Here is a 5,861-nt window from a genome sequence, read left to right as displayed (position 1 = left end):
GGCCGCGGCATTCCTGCGGTGCAAGTAACCCGCTCCAGCCGGCTCTGGAAACTCTGCTGTGAGTCAAGCCAGCCACCTTGCCTATCTCAGGAAATCTCATGAGAACTGACACATGCATCTCAGGTCAGCTGACTCAGGAAATTGCTATTATAGGAAAAGTGAACTTCTTCTGCTCTTTCACCATTTAGACACACGGTTCTGCTTTTTATTTCCTAGGGGTTTTTTTTTATAGTTAATAAAGATGTATTGTATATTTCTTTAAAAAATTTTTTTTTAATTTCAGCATATTATGGGAGTACAAATGTTTAGGTTAGGTATATTGCCCTTGCCCCACCTGAGTCAGAGCTTCAAGTGTGTCCATCCCCCAGGTGGTGCGCACCGCACCCATTAGGTGTGTATATACCCATCCCCTCCTCCTCCCTCCCTTCTGCCTGATACTCGATGAGTGTTTTTACTATATGTGCACTTAAGTGTTAATCAGTTAATATGAATTTTCTGGTGAGTACATGTGTGCTTGTTTTTCCATTTTTGGGATACTTCACTCAGTAGAATGGGTTCCACTATCCTCTATTGAGGATAATACAAGAAGTGCTAGATCACCATTGTTTTTTGTGGCTGAGTAGAACTCCATGGTATACATATACCACATTTTACTAATCCACTCATGTATTGATGGGCACTTGGGTTGTTTCCGCATCTTTGCAATTGTAACTTGTCCTGCTATAAACATTCTAGTGCAGATGTCTTTTTAATAGAATGTCTTTTGTTCTTTTGGGTAGATGCCCAGTAATGGGATTGCTGAATCAAATGGTAGTTCTACTTGTATCTCTTTGAGGTATCTCCATATTGCTTTCCACAGAGGTTGTACTAGTTTGCAGTCTCACCAGCAGTGTAGGAGTGTTCCTGTCTCTCCACATCCACACCAACATTTATCATTTTGGGACTTTTTGATAAAGGCCATTCTCACTGGACACAAGTGATATCTCATCATAGTTTTGATTTGTATTTCCCTGATTAGAGATGTTGAGCATTTTTTTCATATGTTTCTTGGCCATTCTTCTATCTTCTTTTGAAAAATTTATATTCATGTCCTTTGCCCACTTTTTGATAGGGTTGTTTGATTTTTTCTTGCTGATTTTCCTGAGTTCTAAATAGATTCTAGTTATCAGCCCTTTATCAGATGTGTGGCATGCAGAAATTTTTTCCTATTCTGTAGGTTGTCTGATTGCTCTCCTGACTGTTTCTTTGGCTGTGCAGAAACTTTTTAATTTGATCAGGTCCCATTTATTTCTTTTTGTTGTTGCTGTGATTGCCTTTGGGGTCTTCTTCATAAATTCTTTGCCTAGGCCAATGTCTGTAAGAGTCTTTCCCACATTTTCTTCTAGAATTTTAATAGTTTCACACCTAAGGTTTAAGTCTGTTATCCATCATGATTTAATTTCTGTCAGAGGTGAAAGGTGTGGGTCCTGTTTCAGTCTTCTACATGTGGCTATCCAGTTTTCCCAGCACCATTTATTGAATAAGGAATCTTTTCCCCAGAGTAAGTTTTTGTCTGCTTTGTCAAAGATTAGATGGCTATATGAGGATGATTTTATATCTGGATTCTCAGTTCTGGTCCAGTGGTCTGTGTCCCTGTACTTGTGCCAATACCAAGCTGATTTAATAACCACAGCCTTGTAGTATAGTTTGAAGTCTGGTAAATTAAAACCTTCCATTTTGTTCTTGTTGCCTAAAATTGCTTTTGCTAAACGGGGTCTTCTCTGGTTCCATACAAAGTGTAAAATGATTTTTTCTATATCTGTGAAAAATGACGTTGGTAATTTAATAGGGATTGAATTGAATCTGTAGATCACTTTGGGTAGTACAGACATTTTAACAATGTTGATTCTTCCAATCCACAAGCATGGTATGGTTTCTACCTGTTTACATGCTCTGTGATTTCCTTCCTCAGTGTTTCATAGTTCCTCCTGTAGAGGTCTTTTACCTCCTTAGTTAAATTTATTCCTAGGTACTTTATTTTCTTTGTTGCTATTGTGAAGGATATTGAGTTGTTAATTTGGTTCTCTGCTTGACTGTTATTGGCATGTATGAATGCCTCTGATTTGTGTGTATTGATTTTGTATCCTGAGACTTTACTGAATGCATTTATCAATTCCAGGAGTCTCTTGATTGAATCCTTGGGGTTTTCTAGATATAATATCATATCATCAGCAAAGAGTGAGAGTTTGATCTCTTCTGTCCCTATTTGGACACCCTTGATTCTGATCTCTTGCCTGATAACTCTTGCAAGGACGTCCAGCACTATGTCGAAGAGTAATGGGGACTCTTGTGCTGTCAGAGGGGCGGTGAAGTCTCTGGCTATTATAGTGTTGCTGTTTATCATTTTGTTTAGACCAAGTAGGATTTGCTTTATGAATCTGGGTGTACCTGAGTTAGGTGTATAAATATTTAGAATTGTTATGTCTTCTTGTTGAACTGTACCCTTCACCATTATATAGTGAGCCTCTTTGTGTTTCACTACTTTTGTTGATTTGAACACTAAGTTATCTGAAATCAGAACTGGCACCCCAGCTTTCTTTTGGCTTTCGTTTGTTTGAAATATTGTTTTCCATCCCTTCAGCTTGAGTCTGAATGTATCCTTGTAGGTTAGATGTGTTTCCTGAAGACAGCAGATACTTGGCTTGTGTATATTTATCCATTCAGCCAGCCTATGTCTCTTGAGTGGGCAGTTCAAGCCATTCACATTTATTGAGAGAATTGATAAGTGCGGCAGATTTCTGTTCATCCTGTTCAGTTGAACTTTGTTGGTTTGTTTTCTCTCTTGAGCCATTGTGGTATCTGGCCTTTGACCTTTAACTTTTGGCTGATTTTACATTCTTGAGTGTTCATTGTGCTGATCCGTGTGTAGCACTGTTTTGAATACTTTCTGGAGGGCAGGTCTTGTCTTGGTGAATTCCCTCAGTGTGTGCTTATCTGAGAAGGTCTTTATTTCTCCTTCATATAGGAAACTTATTTTTGCAGGGTACAAGATTCTAGGCTGGGCATTATTCTGTTTGAGAAGAGTGAGAATAGGGCCCCAGTATCTTCTTGCTTGTAAGGTTTCAGTTGAGAATTCTGCCGTTATTCAGATGAGCTTTCCTCTGTAGATTACCTGCTTCTTTCACCTTACAGCTCATAGGAGGGACTCTTTGGTGGTTATTTTCATTACTCTGATGACTGTGTGTCATGGTGTCTTCCTGTTTGTGATTAATCTCCCAGGAGTCCTTTAAGCTTCCTTTACCTGGATATCTAGATTTTTAGCAAGGCCTGGGAAATTTTCCTGTATTATATCCTCAAATAGCTTATCTAACCCTTGTGTATTTTCTTCTTCACCCTCAGGGATGCCCATGATTCTCACGTTAGGCTTTTTCACATAATCCCAAATTTCTTGTAGGCTTTTCTCTTTTCTCTTATTTCTCTGCTCTATCTCTGTGACTGACTGATTTAATCGAAAGGTATTATCTTCAATTCCTGAGATTCTTTCTTCTGTTTGATCTACCCTGTTCTTGAGGCTTTCCACTGTGTTTTGTAATTCCTTGAATAAATTCTTCATTTCCAGGAGTTAAGTTTGATTTTTCTTTAATATTTCAATTTCTTTAGTGAATTTTTCTTCGAAATCCTTTTTTTTTTTTTTTTTTTTGAGGTTTCTTTGTGTTGATTATCCATTTCTTCTTGAATGTCATTGAATTTTCTTACAATCCATGTTTGAAGTTCTTGTTCTGTCATTTTAGTGTTCGGAATTTGGTTGATGTCCATTGCTAGAGAGCGGGTGTTCCCCTTTGGGGGTGTGCTTTCCACTTGATTTTTCCTACTTCCAGAGTTTATTTGCTGATTCCTTCCCATCTGGATCAACTGTGGCTTCTTACCTTTAGATTTTCGTTTGGATAATGACAGACCCTATTTAGTCTCTGAGCCAGTAGGCGGTGTTTGTGGGTGAGATTTGACCACATCCTTTATGATGAGTCAGTAGATACAGTAAAAGGGTGTGCAGAATGACCCCCCTGTCAGTAGGTGGCATTTGCTGGGAGGAGCAGACTACAGTGTTGTTTTGGGGTCCTGTAACCAGCTCTTTTTTCCTCTGGAGAGGCACTCTAGTGCCTCAGGTGGTGGATGAGGCCCTGGGCCTTCCAGGTGTGTCCTTATTCTCCACCTCAGTGGGGGCAGGTCGGGGAGTGAGTCTGGGTGGGGCTGGGTTGGGTGAGCCTGCCCTCAAGCTCCACAAATGCTGTTAGCTGGGGTCAAAGGTCTGTTCTCTGCTTTTGGGCAAAGCTGGGGGGGGGGCAGGGCAGGGTGGTGGTGGCTGAAATGGCCCCACTCAGTCCAAAAGTCTGCATATGGGGGTGGGGCTGTCTGAGACCTGCAGTCTGGAGCAGGCGTCACCCCTTTCCACCCTCCCCTATTCTGCAATTTCTCATGGGCCTCTGCCAGCAGGCAGGACCCCAAGCAGCGGATCTCCCCTGGCTGTGATGTGGGTCTGTGGGTTCCCTGCCCAGGATCGCAGCCTGGGCTGGGTGCTCGGCCTTCCTGTGGGAGGAGGGTTGCCCCTCAAGCATGCTGATCTGCCCCTGAAGGCACACACACCTCAGTAGGCTCCTTCACAAAAATTCCTTCTGTGCCCCAGGGCAATGCGATTGAGGCCTGGGTGTATGGGATCTGGCCTGCAGCCCGGTCCCCTGGGCCTTGGAGGTCAATCCCTGACCCTGCCAGGGAGAAGAGTGCTGGTCTCAAGTCACCCATGGGGTGCCCCAGCTGGATCGATGTCTCTCTGCCTCGAGTTTTGCCCTGCTCTCCTGCAGTCCAGGCAAGCGACATCTGGGAGGGAGGGTGGGTAGGGAGCTCACAATCTGAGGACCCCTCAGTCTGCTGTAAGGCCCCTAAAGTTAAGGTCCCGTTCCCTGCAGATGCCTCTGGGTGGTGGCTAAATTGTCTCTCTCGGCAGCTGAGGGGGGGAGGGGAGAATGAAGCAATATGGCGCCTGCCGATTGATTCGGGTCTGCGGTGGGAGGTGCCTGAGGGTGCTGGGAGCCTGGTGCCCTGTCCACACGAGGCTCACCGCTCACTGGCAGCAGCCGTCTCTGGGCTGGTGTCAGCAGGTCTCTACAGCCGCTCAGGAGCCCACCAGGAGTCCGAGAGTCAAGGGAGGGGACACTTAACTGCTCCACCTACCCTTGTCACTGGTCTCCAAGCCTCTTGGGGGCCTTTCTCCTTCCAGTTTTCCTCTGCAACTTCTTCCTGTGGAGTCTCCTGTAGTTTCAGGCACCCTTCCTTCGGCCCTTCATCCGATCTCTTTGTCTGCCTGGTTTTTTTTTTTTTTTTTTCACTTTCTTCTAACATCTTTCTTTCTTGCACAGATACTCTGGCTGGTGGTTTTTCTCATCCGCCATTTTTCCTACTCCCTCAAATGGCTTTTTTGACTATTAAAGAAGAACTAGATGACTGTCCCTGCACCAGGCCTCCCAGATTTGCATAACTCTTTTAATTTTGGGGTACAGGTATTAACCCAAACTTTGAGGGCTCACAAGCGACCTTTGGCAAAAGAATAGTCCGCTTGTTTAATTGCCACTAACTGTGATATTTTACAGGAAGCTGAAAAGCTCACGCTTGGACAGCTGGTAGCTGTTGATACCACACATTACGTGTATTATCCCTACTAGAACAGAAAGGGGACTATTGGTTGATGGCTGGCTTGTTGGAAAAACGTCATACTACTCTGTTAGGTAATTCTAATGTAACTCTAAAAGCAGCGTCCACCTTGAATCCTGCCACTTTGCTGCATGTGGACTCTCACTCTCTGGTTCCCGATTGCATTCAAATTATTATTA

The sequence above is a fragment of the Eulemur rufifrons genome, chromosome 2 (genome assembly GCF_041146395.1).
Source record: "Eulemur rufifrons isolate Redbay chromosome 2, OSU_ERuf_1, whole genome shotgun sequence".
Taxonomy (NCBI): Eukaryota; Metazoa; Chordata; class Mammalia; order Primates; family Lemuridae; genus Eulemur; species Eulemur rufifrons.
The sequence above is the reverse complement of the archived record's forward strand: the minus strand, read 5'-3'. Positions refer to the sequence as shown.